Here is a 16,373-nt window from a genome sequence, read left to right as displayed (position 1 = left end):
GAGGCACGGGGCTGGGGCCTCGTTTCCCGTCCGTCGGTGCGTCTGCTCCGGGAGCAGAGGCTCCGGCCCGGCCGCCCTCCGCCTGCCTCCATCTGCAGGAGGGAGGGCGCAGCGCAGCCCCTGCGCTCCCGGAGCCGCCTCCCCCGGCGCAGCCGCGCGCAGCTTCCCCGCCAGCAATGAGAAGAATCCCGCCTGCCCCGGGCGCGGAGGGTGTGTGGGCTGGTCCCCTGCTTGCGACATCTTCCCCGTCCAGTGAAATGCATCAGAATGGCAGATTTGGAAAAGTGGAGGAAGCTGCTTGCAGGAGGCAGCTACCTGATGGCCTGCCTTCATCTTGAGGCTTTGAGATATTAGGTGGTGGTGTAAATACTGGTCACCCCCGGATTTTGTAACTGACACAGTAATTCTCTAGGCCGTGAAGGACCCTCTGCGTTTGTCCTCCAGCCCTGGAGGGCGCGGGGGGTCGTCCAGTTTGTGGCCCCGGGAGAAACCCGAGGAGGGTGGCAGTGCTGGCAAGAGTTGCCCTGCAGAATGCACGCGCCCTCTTCTCGCTGTCACACGGGGGTCCCTTTTGAGCTGTTGAGGTAGCTAGTTTTCTTTTAAAATCTGCTTTTCGTTGTTTCATTCCACTGCTTATGTTTAAGAGTTTTTCTCAAAATCGAAGTCAGAGGATGGGTCTTGTAAAGGGGTGAGGAGGCGAAGACGGGGATCTCGCCCTGGGAGTTGTCCTCGGCTAGAGGAGAGGAGCAAACGGGGTGCTGCTGTGTGAGGGTCGGTCTTACCGCCATCTGCAACCTCCAGCAGTAACCTGTGCTGGGGCTGCAGGGGCCTGGCTCCCACTGGTCAGTTCCAGGGCCACAGAAAGAGCTGCCCCGACGCTTAAGCAAACAGGCAGGATCCAGCCTTTATAGTGGATCCCGCTCGCCCGTGTGTCCAAGGATGAATCACCGCTTGAAGGGTCTAATCTGTCTCCTTATTGTCCTGTCTGGAAGGGCCACATTATTTAAGTGTAACTCCTGAGAGCCTGGCAGGTCTTTTCAAACAAATGTTGATGGATGCTCCGCAGCCCCTCCCCTCCCCGCAGATTGCTTTATGCCTTTTTTAATGGAGACACTTAACCTATGTTGAGGGTGTCTCTTTTATGACCAGAGAGAAGAAATTAAAGGAGCTTAATCCTCACAGTTTATATAGTTTGTTTCTCCCCAGTTTGCCCCAGCCTGCTTTAAGTCAGATGTCAAGCTGTATCCCACTTTGCGTCTCTGTCTTCGTTCTCTGCTTGTGTTCTCAGCAGCCTGTGGCGACATTTAAGAAAGTACCTATGGTGGATGGATTATCTTTTAGTTTTACTATCATTTTCTATAGAACTAATTTTTAAATCTCGTTTTAAGAACATGAGTTGGCAAGTTCTGGGGTATTTTTGTTAATTATAATAATAGAATCTTATGTTTATGCAGTGGATTTCTCCCCCCCATGTAGCGTTCGATGGTACTTGAGAAACTCATTTTAAGTCACGGCAGCAGACTTTAAAAAGCCAATAATCTTTTACGTAAAATTTGAGTTACTTATAACATTATATAGGCAGTTAATTGGGTCCAGTTCATTGTAATCACTTGACATCAGTTATAGAGTCTAATTTCAGATATGGGAAATTATTAAAGATTAATGTAATAAAATAGACTATGCATCATCCTTTTTTTAAAATGAAAAAATAGTTTACCAGGAGTTTATGTTGGTTGTTTGTCTGATCTTTGAAGACATTGCTTCTGTTGTGGTAGCATTTTGGACAGAAGATAAATCTTAAATCCAAAGGATTTTTGTTGTTAATTTTCTTCTTCTCATTATTCCCACTATCTTCCTTCAACATTGTCATCCTTGCTATTTCTTTGAATGTTAAAATTGTTACCTTAAACTAGCACGTTCGTGTGATAATATATGGTATTAACTTTATTTTACTGAAGGCTCAAAAGTAAGATTTCTCTGTGGGATTCAGCTAGTAAAGGCACAGCGTCTTTTCATGTCAGTCACTCTAAACTTTAGTTGAATTCTTACTAGTTCAGTATTTACCAAAAACATGATTGATCTATAGGTGTGCTATCAGGAAAAAAATATCCTATGATTTTAAAATGTTAAATGGTCAATATTTTTAATGAGATACTAAATTTCCTATTTTAGTCTTCTGTAATTATGCAAATAAATGCTTAAATATGGAACACCTAAAGTTTACCTGATACCTCCTTTGAAGTTAACTTCTTAAGCTGTTATTCATAAGTGAATTCTTGAATGAGTTTTGCTTAAAGAACAACCTATATTTAACTAGGAGCAAATTTAAACCCAGCTTCTAATTTTTTAAAGAAGCTGCTAGTTTTGCCTTAAAATATCTTTAATCATACTTTCACTTATTGAGTAATCACACTTAAGTTTGGAAGTCTGGGGTGGATAAAAGAGAAATTTAAGACCTTTCCCCGGCATCCTAGGAAAGTTAATAGCCTTCCCTGGCTGGTGATCAGGCCAGGCTCTGAGCATTCCTGAACTTGGGAGTGCCCTCGGTGATCCTTTATTTGTGCCTTGCTCCTAATAAGTCTGAAGTGAAGGGACCATGTTTTCTTTACTCTGCCATCTTGCAGGGCCTAACACTGTTTTCACAAACTAGACAGGTGATAATTGTGGAATTAAGCAGAGAGTTTTAAAAAGTAGCTTTGAGAATGGAATTATATGCCAAATTATAATTAGTGGTTTGCTAATTGGTCTCTTCTGCTGTGGGCATGAGCGGGTGGTGCTCGGTTTTTATACATTGCATACATCCTTGCTATTTCACATCCTTGACTTGGCTGTTTCTTTTACTTTACAAAGAGGAATTTGTGATTAAAAAAACTTAAATTTGAGTTAAACATAAAGAATACAGTTTATCAGCAGCAGAGCAGAATTTCTAGAACTTACTAAATCTAATTGGTAATCATGTACTATGTCCTTTAAGGAGCAGTTGTCTGATATCTTTTAGAAAAGAATTATGCTGTGTCGTTATTACTACTATTAAAATTGAGGTTCTATCAATTTGTATACAGTATTACTCCATCTGTAGTGGCATATTTATAAAAGAATGTTTATTTTATAATGTTTACATTAGTACAGAATGTATATATGTGAGGCAAAATATTTCTTTTAGAAAAAAGGAATCTCTAACTTTAAAAAAACTTTATTTCAAAGATTTAGGCAGAAACAATTTCTTCGTAGCTTGTTAGGGTGTCAGATATTTTGGCAAACTTTCTGTTTAATAAAATATTCTCATTAACCTGGTAGAAATATTTTTTAAATACATTGTAGAGACAGCAAATATTTTGCAAAATTGCTGGATGCTTTTGGAAACATTTGGCAAAAATTTGTGCACTTTTTACCTTAAGAATCCTCAGCACACATATGACATACATGGAAGCTTTTTTTTAACACAGCTTTTTTCTGTTTTTGTTTTTTTTTTCCTGGAAGTTTGTACCTCTTGACCACCTTCACCCATGTGTTTTATATCCCAGTATCCAGACAATGTTTATAAAACTAAGATTTTTTTTAAGTTTGTTTTTTTTTGATGAAGAAGATTGTCCTTGAGCTAACATGGGTGCCAATCTTCCTCCACCTTGCACATGGGACGCTGCCACAGCATGGCTTGACGAGTCGTATGTAGGTCCATGCCTGTGATCCGAACCCACAAACCTCTGGCTGTCAAAGTGGAGAGTGTGAACTTAACCACTATGGCACCAGGCTGGCTCCTGATTTTTTTTTTTTTTTTACAAAAGCAATGAAGTTATGTCTTTGTGATTGAAAATGTCTTAGTCTGCCAGTTAAGTAGCCATCTTTAAAACCAGCTGAATGCCAAACAATTAATACTAATTTTAAGACAGCTTCCAGACATAAATTTTAACAAAGGAGAGACCTTTCTCCCGGTTATTTCTTTATTTTCTTGTTTGTGTTTAATCATGAGTGGAGGACAGTTGTTGGCTTGCTAGTGTCTTGCCAGTGCAGTAGTCGCACATGATCCCAGGGGGATTCGTTCCCACAACCCCAGTGGATGCCTGAAACCTCGGATAGTGCTGAACCATATATATACTCTTTTTTTTCCTATACATACAGACCTATGATAAAGTTTAATTTGTAAATTAGGTACAGTAAATGATTATAACAATAACTAATAATAAAATAGAACAATTATAACAAGATACTGTAATAAAAGTTACTGTCAATCTTAGCAACCTCAGCATACGATCTTTTTTCCTTCCTTATAAAATTGAGAACTCTCACCTTTTCACTTAAAGGAAGCACTTTACGCCTTCTCTTTGGCATATCTGAATTGCCAGCATCTCTACTCTTGCGCTTTGGGGCTGTTGTTAAGTAAAATAAGGGTGACTTGAACATAACCACCGTGATACCTCCACAGTTGATCTGATAATCGAGATGCTACTAAGTGACTAAAGGGCAGATGGTGTGTACAGCATGGATCCTCTGGACAAAGGGCTGAGTCACCTCGGGGGCAGGACAGGGCAGGACGGGGCAGGAAGGTGCGCGATTTCTTCATGCTACTCAGAACGGCGCGCAATTTAAAACTTATGAATTGTTTATTTCTGAAATTTTCCACTTCCTATCTTTGGACTGCGATTGACTGGGGGTAACTGAAATCGCAGATAGGAGGGGACTACTTTAATGTTATTAGTATAAATCTTATTTTCTTACTAGTATTTTCCACCTTCAAACTCCTGGTATACAAATAAGGGAGTACTTCCTGTGCTAGTGTTTCATTGCTGGCACTATAATGTATCATAAAGTATAATGCTTGGGAGCTTAAGTTTTTAGAACCTTCTGCTTTTTTAAACTTTTTTAAAATTTAAGTTTAAATTTTAAACTTTTCCATAATGATATATTTTCCTGCCTTGCTAAATAGAATTTTAACAAACATAATTTTACTTTTTTCTCATCATTCAAAATCATCATTATTGCTGTTAGGATTAATAGAATGACGTCGGTGTGAGCTTTGGAGGTGTACTGTGCTCTCTGCTTCCTGATAAATGCTCTACATTGCTGTTCTTTAAAGAAGGATCTGTGCTTTAATCTTTTTTCCTATTCCGTGTTTTTAAAATCCTGTTTGCTTTTTGATTCTTCTCAAGGCTGTGAGCAGCCTAGTTAGATGATTTGCTACTAGACAATGAAGCGTATTGTAGCAGTGATCAAAGTAAAGTTTAAAGGCCTGCCCTAAACTTACAGGACTTATTGGGTATTAATAAAAACGAATCTTGGCTATTCAGACTACTTTTAGTGTTTTTTAGGCTTATCATCTTTTGCATTTTGACTAGTTAAAAGAGTCAGAAGCGGACTTTCTGGTGAACTGGGATGTTCCCGTGTTAGGTTTCTTGTGTAACTTCAGACTTTCCAAAGGGTTAGAAAGGACTTCACAGATCAGCTACTCAACTGCTTAGGTGAGTGAGGAACGGAGAGCGTGAGTGATCAACACCTCATTACCAATAGCACAGGCTGCTGCATTTTTCAAGTAATCAATGCTTCATTTATCCGTAAGAGCAAATTGAGTCATTAAGAGTCGTTTTAAAATAGTAATTCACGTTGAAGAAATATTTATTCCAATATGTTCGTGGTTTTCTACATTCTGACCTGATTTCTGCTGAGCCCGAGTGGATTAATGATTCTGCAGAATAGTCTTCAGTCTTGACTTGTGGAACTATTTTCTATAGGGCTGTTTTGTTTTTTTTAAAAGTGCCAGTCATTTCAGTCTTTGGAATAAATCGTACTTGAAATTATATGTGGTATCTCTACTATTATTGGTTCTTCTGAAGTTCAACTAATTTTGCAGTTGGTTTGTTTTTAACGTCTGATCGAATTATTGAGACGATACTATTTTTTTCTTTAGTTTTAATACATCTTTTAGAATCAAAGTTATCATTTAGTATGTGAAACTAATTGTCCCTCTCTCCCTCCTTCCCTCGTTCCCTCCTTCCCTCTTTCTGTCTTTACTTGCTTCCTTCCGTGCTTCAAATATTCATGTATAGAAAGCTATGTGCTGGGCATCAGGGATTACAGCCTCTAACCTTACCTTCTAGTGAGGGCAGTTGACATCAAATAATTACTTATGCAATTATTTTAATTCAAATGATCGTAAATGCTTAAAAGCAGAAAAATGGCATAGGCTGAGAAGAGAATTGCAAGTGGGAGCTGACCAAACCTGTAGGAGGAGCAGGGCAGCCGTCTTTGAGGAAGTGATGTTGCTGTTGAAATCTTAATTAGTAGGCCTTTGGAAGACAAAATGCTGAGAGAGTAGAGGAAGAATGCCCGGAAGAGAGCAGGTGGAGTGGTGTCAACCAGGAAGGGGGCCGAGGACTGGGCAGGGAGGCTGGAGGGAAGCCAGGAGAAGGTCAAGGCAGCATCTCATGTGGAGGAATCAGCAAGGTGAGCATGTAAGCTCATCTCTGCATTTAGGAATGTCCAGCTGTTGGTGTTCTTATGGAGAGTCATTTTTGAGAAATGGAGGGAGGGAGAGCCTACCTAGTTGTGGATCAAGGAGCAAGTAAAAAGGGAGAAAAAGGTGATAGGTGCTGTTGACAAGTGTTTTGAAGTTTTCCTTGGAAAGGATGGTGTCTGGAGATGGAGTTGGGAGCTGAGATGGTAGGATGTATCTTTATATCCAAGTAGAGAAAAATAACTTAGCTTCTCAAAAGGTCCGTGCTCCATATATGAAAGCAAGGACAATTAACGTCTTTATATTTTAATTACATTTTTTGTAATTCCGATGTTTATAGGAAGCCTTTCTTTCCAATTATGGGGCTTTTAGCTAACTCAGTACAGCAAAAATATGATCGTATTTCTTTTTCTGTGGTTCTTTATTTTCTTTGTAAAATGTTTTATCAAAATTTATAATTTTTAGTGATGCTGAATTGGCATGAACCACTTGAAATACTATGAGAAATATTTGCAGAATAGGAAAGCTGTGTTTTATATGTATGACTCTCTGGGTAACTAGAAAGTGAGCTTGTTTAAATTGTGTTATTAAAACATAGTATGTTATTGAAACATAGAAAACAAGATATTTGGTTATATTATTTTTATTTCACAAAGGAGATCAAGGACCCCTAAAGTAAGAGGTTCCAGAATCTTCAGATTTCAATCTGCAATGACTCTTATTGATTAGGGTCACACTTTATTTATAATTTTTGGACATTTTTGTGAAAGAGTAATAAAGGACCAAGTTTCAGATATATTTTCTGATGCTCTTTCTTATAACTTTAATATTCTCATTTTAAGAAAACCTGATGCAAAATCAGAATTTAATAACAAATAGAGGATAATTATTTAACCAAGATAATTCATTCACATGGTTCTCTTTAAATAGCAGTAGTCTGCTATTTTGAAGAGTTTATGTATGATTAGTTATTTGTCCATCAGAGAACTGTGGCTGATGGACAGAGAAGTTTAAAATTTTAAGGTTTTCAGAATCACTAGCATTTGAATATTAATCAGGAGTGAACTTTATTAAAGTATTTAGTTCGTTGTACATATATATGCCCATACCACAAATATGCATGAGTTAATTTCTTGAGAGAGACCCTTTAATTGTATGCTTTTAGATCTGGGCTTCACAAACTTGTCAAGTAATAGACATATCTTCAGGGGTTAGCTAGTTCTTAATGAGAATTTAAGAAAAATTTTTGTGATTCATTTAGAAGATAAATAAAAAAGAAATAATGTGAGTGTTTTCTGGGTGGCTTGATTAGTTAACTTACAACTGAGCGTTACTAATGGATTTTCTTCACAAAGTTTGCATTTGTGTTTATGGTACTATTGACAATTAAATGTGTACCTAAGGTGAATGTTTAACCGTTAAGACTGTGTTCCTTAAATTGGGGTCCACAGAGTTGTCTGGATTTATTTTTGTTCTCAAGGCTAAGTAAGTTTGAGAAACAGTGTGCTTGATTATGATCTGTGATTACTGTGTCCAGTGATATAAACAAGTGACTCCACACTGTTGAGGGCTTTGCCATTTTATCTTGCTTTATTTAAAAATATCTTCCACCATTTCTTCTGAATGTTTTGAAAACTTAAACCAACATTTTTAAAGAGATGAAATTAGTTTTGGTGAGCTTTTGAGAAGTTAGTCATATTGAAATGATTTGAATCTTCTTGTAATTTTAGATAATCTGGACTAGAAATTGCTATTCTCACAATTCCTGAAGAATTAGTTAAGAATGTGTTACTGAGTCTTTCACTTTGCTCTCTACTGTTAGTTATTAAATCTGGGACCATGTCCTGAAGGAGAACCTGGCTGAGGGCAGATGCTTGCAGGAGCCAGGCAGGGAGCTTGAACATGGGACCTGGGCTTTGGGTAAAAGGGTAGGAAAAAGTAGGGCCCATGCCTTGGCTGGAGGTGCCTGCCCTCCCTGACATCCTCAGATTCATTGTCATAGGCAGACCAGACCAACATGGATGTGCAGGCTCTCGGCTCTGGAGCCTCAGCCTGGTTGGGGGAAGCAAAACTTAGAGATGAAATGGTTTAGTCATAGTTTGAGGCACTTGTTCATTCATTCATCCATCCATCCATCCACCATCCATCCATCAATGATTCCATCCATTCATCCATTCTTTTCGTTTATGCATGCCTAAATTTACTGGTGACTGAAGAACTATTGTGTGCCAGGTTTTAGACGTAAGATGGAATCCTTGCCCTTCCGTAATTCACAGTTTTACAGCAAGTTGTCAGAAAGCCAATCAGAAATAGTACAGAAATCACCTTGTTTTTTATAATACATATCAGTGACAAATTATTTTTGCATTGTTTTGCTTGTTTATCTTCTGTTCTTCCTATGAGAGCAGAAGCCTTCTTGACTTTGTTACCCTTTCTATCCCAGAGCTCAGAGCAGTGCCTGGTACACAGTAGGTGTTAAATAAGTAATTATTGAATGATTTGAATGAAGAAAGCTCCTGACTATTCAGTAAGACCTTATGGAGGGGAGGGGGCATGAGACAGATATAAAAAGACGGTCAGGCTTTGAGGAGGTGGAGAAAGGAGGAAGTGACTGACAGACAGAGGGAACCATATGAATAGCATGCTCACAAAGTAAGAGAAGGGGTCTGGAGCAGCATGGGTGTGGGGGATGGAAAGGTGGAGAGTGGGAGGCTCAGTGAAGAAGCCATCCTGGATTGGGTGGCCATTCCATGTTGGAGAGAAGCCAGAAGCTAACGTGGTTGAATGAGGTGTAGGTAGAAGGAGGGGAGGGACCTGGCATACATTGCACTCGGAGAAGCAATGAAGAAGTTACTAGCATGGAATCATACATTCTAGGTTCAAATCCTAGTTTGCCACCAATAAACTTGTTGACTTTGTTCAAGATGCTTCTCTGTACCTGAGTTTCCCAATTCCAGAAAAAAAAATTATAATTCAGCCATTAAGATTATGTTCATTAATATTTTTAATAACACAAGGAAATGCTTATGCTGTTTTTCCTAAAACTAAATAAATAAGTGAAAAAGAATGGGGTAAAAATTGAACATAGAGCATGATCTAAAGGCAGAGAACCTATTGATGTGCCGGGCTTCGGGGTTACAAAGAAAAGCCTGGGAGTCGAAAATGTCAATAGTGATGTGCTTGTGGGTAATATTGACTTTAATTTACAAATCACATATGTAGTTTACTCATGAATGTTCATGAATGTGAGAAATTAACTTAAATAATAGTTACAAAGAACGTCTGGGTAGTCAGAATCAGGGATGATGTGTTACACACACTTATTTCCATCTGCAGTTTACCCTGCCTCGTCAAACTTCCGTTTGGCCTTTTTGACATATCCACTTAGAATTTTTAGACATTTTATTCTATTTCTCCTGTTTTTAATACAAACTTGATTTTAGAGCAGAAAAAATGAGGAATAATTTTATTTTATTTGAATTTCTTATTTCTACTCAGTGAGTAAATTTCTTTGAACATCTACTATTTGACCATTATTTTGTGTTCTTAGGAAGATAGGTAAAGAAGTGTACTTGGTTCCTTACTCCCCAAAAGCTTATAAAAGAGCTGAGAAAACAAAGCTATTAGATAGAAGAAAATAATTAAAGAACAGTTGAAGTTAAAATAGTTTAATTCTAATTCAGAGCTATTCTCCAGGTTTTCTGCCTCTGAATTCAGGGGTCTTTCTCTTGTTTACAGAGTGCCTTTTTGATCAAGGTACTTGTCCTTCAGATAATTATTTAAGAGCAAAAATATAACAGAGAAATGATCACTGATTCATATACTCCAGCTGCTTCCAACTCGTCAGCACTGGTTTAAGGGATCAAATAGTTCTTGGCACTCTTTCAAGACGTTCCAGCAGAGGAAGCGCGGGCGCCTGAGGCCCGGCTTGGTTTCTGAGGGGTGCCACACAGCAGTTCTTTTCCAAAGTTTCGGAAGTGGAATTGTGCGCTTCATTTTCTTGGGGAAGATATCAAAGAGGGCAATTGAATCTGACTATTGTCCAAGTACAGAAATATCTCAGAATTTCTCTTGCCTGTTCTGAGAATTTCAGCCTTGTTAATCACAGAAAAGGCACACAGATGTATGTAGCGAAAGGGCAAGATCTAGCAAAACCACATTTGTTTCAAAAGTGTGATTTTTGCAGGTGGTTAGAGACTTTGCATCATGCTCTGTAAATTTTGATTGGTTCCTTTATGCTTTTGTTTCAGTGCTTTCCATTATTTTGGGGTCTAATGTGGTTCCTTCATCCTTTCCACAGGTCTTAATCTTTTCACTTTTTTCCAGGAATGTATGGCTTCACAAGTACATTATAGAGTTTTACAGTTTCAATTATGAAGTATTTCCTTAAAGTGAACCTAAATACCTCTGAAAATATTTTCATAAATAACCATTCTGTGGGCCCAGTAGGGTTATACCAGCTTTAAGCATGAAGATTTTGTAAATCAAATAATTAGTTATATGCTTTATGATGTGGATAAGCAGAAAATTATTTATATTTGTTTATATATATGCATCTATTTAACTTCAATTTTCTACATCTTTGCCTCTCTTATTTTACCAGTCTTTCTCTCTCTCTCTCTCTCTCTCAGTGACCATGTTGGCTGCTTGCCTCTGTCTCGCAGCTGAGAGCTTATTGCTTATTATTTACTCCTTCATCAAAAGCCACACCACTGGGCCTGCGACCAGGACATGGCGCTGGGACTGCTAGTGGAGTTAAGCTGCTTTGGAGTGTGAGGCCAGGGGTTCCACTCCTCAGTTAACAGCGCAGCTTGTGTGTGGTCCCAGCAGAAGTCCTGGCTCTGCCGACCCCAGTATTACTGGAAACTTAGTTACTGACCTTTCATGACCTTGCCTCTTTAACACGACCTCTAATACCTCCAGCTTCCAGGCATCATCTGCTTTTGGGAATTGGCCAATTTCCTAAAGGTTAATGCCATTCTGGATAGATTTTTTCCCATAGTCTTAAGGACAGAATCACAGATTAAGTATATGATCACATCATTAAATTTCAAGGGATGTACCCTCTCATCTTGGTGCTTGTAAGTCCTAAAAGAAGCCGTTTTTTTTTTTTTGTTTTAAAACTGTTAACACCTATCTAAAGAAAAAAGTGAACTTGGATAATTTTCCATTGAGCCTGTTAACGTTTTCCATTTTCCATAGGACAGTGAAGAAAGTTATAAAAATAATGAAAGAGTGAAATGGATCAAAACCATGGTTAGAGAATCGGGGGAGCAGTGCAAGTCCTATAAAAGAGGCTTGAAAAGACTTGGCTTAAGATGCAGAAATAATCAGTCAGTGCTTAAAGGGGGTAGTAGGGAAAGGAGGCATTTTAGAAGCATACAGAATCCACCCCCCCAAATTTTATACTACATTGATATATATATTTGCTGAGGAAGATTTGCCCCGAGCTAATATCCACTGCCAATCCTCCTCTTCTTTTTGCTTGAGGAATATTAGCCCTGAGCTAACATCTGTGCCGGTCTTCCTCTATTTTGTATGTGGGTCACTGCCACAGCATGGCTGACACGTGGTGCCAGTCGGCACCCGGGATCCAAACCTGCAAACCTGGGCTGCCAAAGTGAAGTATGTGGAACTTTAACCACCAGACCACGGGGCTGGCCCCAGCAAATATACTTTTAAACTTTCCAGTGTATGCTGAAAGCACCTGATTTCCAGGAGAAAACGTAGATCAAATCTTGACTTTTCAGCTTATTAAGTTGATGAGATGCTTGAACTCTCTGCATCTTAGTGTCTTCCTCTATAAAATGGAATTAATATTTACCTCAGTTGTTTTCTCTGAAGTGAAAATGTATTGTAAAATATGTTTGCTAAATTTCCATTGGTTAAAATTTTAATGTGTCAGACTCATTTTAGATGTCTGTGTAGCTAGAAGGGGCTTGCTAAAACATTTACAAATTTTGATTTTCAGAAATGCAAACTCACTCTTAGAGCTGAGAGAGATGTTAGAGTAGTAGAAATAAACCTTTTGTTTGGGAAAATTATCAGAATAAAAAGAACATGTAAGTAAATGATATATATAATCTGATTTGAGAGAATATATTTCTACTGAATATGGCTTATTTATTTTGTAAGGAACTATAAAAATCAATGAATGTTACACCTGTTAGTAATGGTATCCAGTTAAAAGGAGGACCCAAATCCTATACTTAATAACATTCTATTTATTTTAAAGGATCTTAATACTAATAGAAATGTTTCCTTGAGGCAGAGTATAGTTAATTGAAATGTTCTTGGTAAGTTTTTATGAAAGAAAAAGGAGAATATTTGAATAGATGTGGTGAGGAAAATCTATAACTTGCTAGTGAATTTATGCTGTCTAGCCTTTATAATCATTATGGTACAAAAAAATGCTACTTTGCATATTTTGACATTTTATAACTGAACTTGTAGGTAGCTATGACTGTGGCTTTATATTAAAGAGATTAACCCTTTCAAGAAGTTAATAATCTCCCAGTTTAGTATGACTTTGATATTTGGGAAAATTTGTAAGCCTATCAGCTTGTAAAATTTAATCTACTTTACTGTTCTTGTTTTTTTCTTAATGTTTTGAGTTAAAAAAAAGGTGTATCACCAGGTGTTCTTTGTGAGGTTGCTGATTTTTAAAAAAAAAATCTCAAACTGACTTTTAGTATAATAGCAGCCTTGGTGCTGAACAGAATGCTCAATCTTAATGTCTCTTAGAGTCTAATAATGAAGGGAAATCTTAGGGAAATTCGAAACATTTAAAAATGTTTGCATTTTTTGCATACAACCTGAAGTATTAAAGTTTATTTGTCTCTTTATTTACTTATTTATTTTGCTGCATTTACCAGTGCACATGAACTCAGGTTTTATTAATAAAAGGGGCAAGTGCAATTTTCAGGAGTCCCCAGTAACTTCTTCAAATAGATTTGTTTAGATTTATCAAAATAGTAATCAGATTTGTCAGATTTCAGGAATAATTGGGTGATCCTTGATCCTATCTCCCTCCCCCACACACATACCAACAATTTCTGTTAAATTGTGCTGTGTAGTTTATGGGAAAATTTCTTTCTTTTTTTATGTTAAGGTAAAAAGTTCTCTATAGCATTACATTTTTCATAGACCTCCATTCAGAAAAAATAGAAGTATGATATTTTTGGACTTCTTATTGTCTCTGACTGTATTTAATCATAATTTTACATTTCTAAAAAGCTAATTGTCTGGTCTTAGAGACTAAGTGGTGTCTTGCTGAATCTTTTAACACCCTTGTTGGTAGTTCAAGGATGGTCTGCGTTTGGCCCGTGGCAGTTCTAATGGCATCAGTCAATTAATCAACGAATCTAAAAGTGCTTATCTGACACTGACCTTGTGCTCAGCACTTTGCTGGATATTAAGGGATAAACAGAACCCCTTGCTAGTCAATAAATTTTCAGTGATCATGACCCTAAGGCATATCTTTTGTCTGAAGACTGAATGCTGGGTGTATGTTAGGCATCCAAGAGGATACTGGAACTTCCACCCAAGGGTGTGTTTCCTTTTTATTTTCCCAACCCATTGCCAGAGAAGTCATCACTAGTCCATTGAATCCTGATCACTTTTGGTGATTGGATTATCATGATCTAGAGAGATGGGCTTCTGGAGTAAGCTCAGTGGTGAAGGAAACCTTGAAGGAGTCAGAAAACAGGCCTGAAAACTTTTCAACTCATCTTCTTTAAATGTTTTTTTAGTGCAACACGGTGCACTAGGTGCTGGGGTTGTAAAGATGAACAAAACGTAGATTCTCTTCCGTGGGATCTTATGGTAACAGAGAAGCCAGATCTGTGGTCACACCTGAGAGTCCTCAGTGCTCTAACAGCGGCGCACATGGAATGTTCTGGAGCACAGGAGAAGCAGCCCAACTAGGCCTGAGGGAAATGGGCAGACTGTGGTTTCCACCAATCCTGTTAAGTGGAAAAAACGAGCTTTAGATTCAGACAAGCCACAGAGGAAAACAATGTGGATTAAAACAGTTATCCAAAGGAACGCAGAAATAACATTGCACGAGCATATCGTTTAAGATTTGCCAAAGGAATAGAATTTCCCTTCAGTAGTTGAGAAGGAGATTTTGCTGGGTTCTAGTACTTTCAGAGGCAGACGCTTTTCACTGTGCCTGTATCAGGTCATCAGTGAGAGTTAATGAAAATGTTTCTATTTTCCCCTGGGGTCAGATAACACTTATTAAGTAGACAGGGAGTAGGCCCCAAATTATATCACAGGCCAGGTTTTTGCCTTTTTTCTTTTTAGTATTCTTTTAGGCACCTGATGAAATTTTATAAATATGTTTGTTTTTCTTAGGCTAAGTTTCCCTTTTCCCCCCTATCTGGTAGCTGATATTTTTTTGTGTTCCCAATTTCAGGCCTCCATTTAGTTTCTCCATTGTGCTGCACATTATCCTCTTCCAGGGACCGGCTTCCTTCTTGGCTTCTTCCCTAAAGCCCTTACTCCTGTCACTGTCCCTTAATCAAAGTCCAGGCTCTTTATGTCTCATCACTGGGGTAGACCTAAGGCCCTGAAGGCTAACTATAGAGAAGGTTGATGGTGAGGATGGAGATGGAGATGATGATGGTGATGGTGATGGTGGTGGTGGTGGTGGTGAGAACAGAGGTAGTGCTGTCATTGTAATCATTCCCAGAGAGGCAGTATACAGTAGTTCAGAGTGTGACCCTGGAGTCCAGCTCTTGATCTCTGTGCCAGTGCATGACTTCTCGGCTCTGGGACGGTAGGCAAACTGCCTTACTTCTCTTGGACAGAATCTTTCCTCATAGATAAAACAGCCCTGATGATAATAGTATCTATCATGCCATAGGATTATTGGGAGAATTAGAAGAATTAAGATGTGTCACGTAATGGGAGCTCAAAAATGTTAATTATTATTCAGTAAACTCAAGTTTGTAAGTGGCAAGGTGCTAAAAACATCTCTTTTAATCCCCACAGCAACCTTATAGGTGCTGTTAGTACCTTTTACAGATGAGGACATCTAGGCTTAGAAAAATTAAATAACTTGCCCAGGATCACATGGTCTGGATTCAAACTCGGATCTGTGTGATTCCAGAACGTCTGCTCTTCAGAATAAACTGTGATGCCCCCTGGGCATGGTGCCACCGCTCACTGCAGCTTTTGTTGATCATACCAGCTGTTCCAGTGGGGCAGGTCCATTTAGTAGGGAACTTTGCTGGACCATCCATCTGCAGGACTGCATTCTACTTCTGGCTTTCATTGCCTGCCTTGGTGATCTTGAGCGAGTCACTTAAATACTTTTGAGGCTCAAATTCATAATCAGTAACCTGGAAGTAATACAGTTGTTTAAAGGGTCAAGTGAGATTGTAATAATAGTGACCACATAGTGATTCATGGAAGAGAATAGGTGCTTAATGTACCATATGGACATTTTATTTTTTTGCTGAGAAAGAGTCACCCTGAGCTAACATCTGTGCCAGTTGTCCTCTATTTTGTATGTGGGTCACCACCACAGCATGGCTGCCAGCAAATGGTGTGGGTCCGCTTCTGGGAACTGAACCTGGGCCACCAAAGTACAGTATGCTGAACTGAACCTCTAGGCCACGGGGCCAGCCCCTGGACATTTTAAATAGAACAGTTACTATCAATTAACTTTTTAAAATCTTATCTCCCATTTGATGCTGTTTGAATTTTATTTGCTACTTTTGAAAGTTAAAGGTTTATTTTGTGCTTCTGGGAATGAAGCTAAGGTTCTGGGGCACCAGATGGACCAGTAGCTTGGAAACTGAAGTTTTGGAGTACTAAACACCATAGTAAGCAAAAACATTTTGTGAGCAGATAATTAATAAAAGTAACTTGTACCTGTGTGTTGGTGGTTGGGAGAGGGGTGTGTTTGATACTAAAG

General features: G+C 38.6%; 1 protein-coding gene across 29 annotated transcripts in view; it reads left to right on the top strand.

The window, feature by feature from the left end:
- BBX (BBX high mobility group box domain containing) overlaps positions 1 to 16,373 on the top strand; it is a 263,097-nt gene that overhangs the window by 50,503 nt on the left and 196,221 nt on the right. The window lies entirely within an intron of this gene.

This window comes from Equus caballus, chromosome 19 (genome assembly GCF_041296265.1).
Source record: "Equus caballus isolate H_3958 breed thoroughbred chromosome 19, TB-T2T, whole genome shotgun sequence".
Lineage (NCBI taxonomy): Eukaryota > Metazoa > Chordata > Mammalia > Perissodactyla > Equidae > Equus > Equus caballus.
This window is presented reverse-complemented; position numbering and strand designations above follow the sequence as displayed.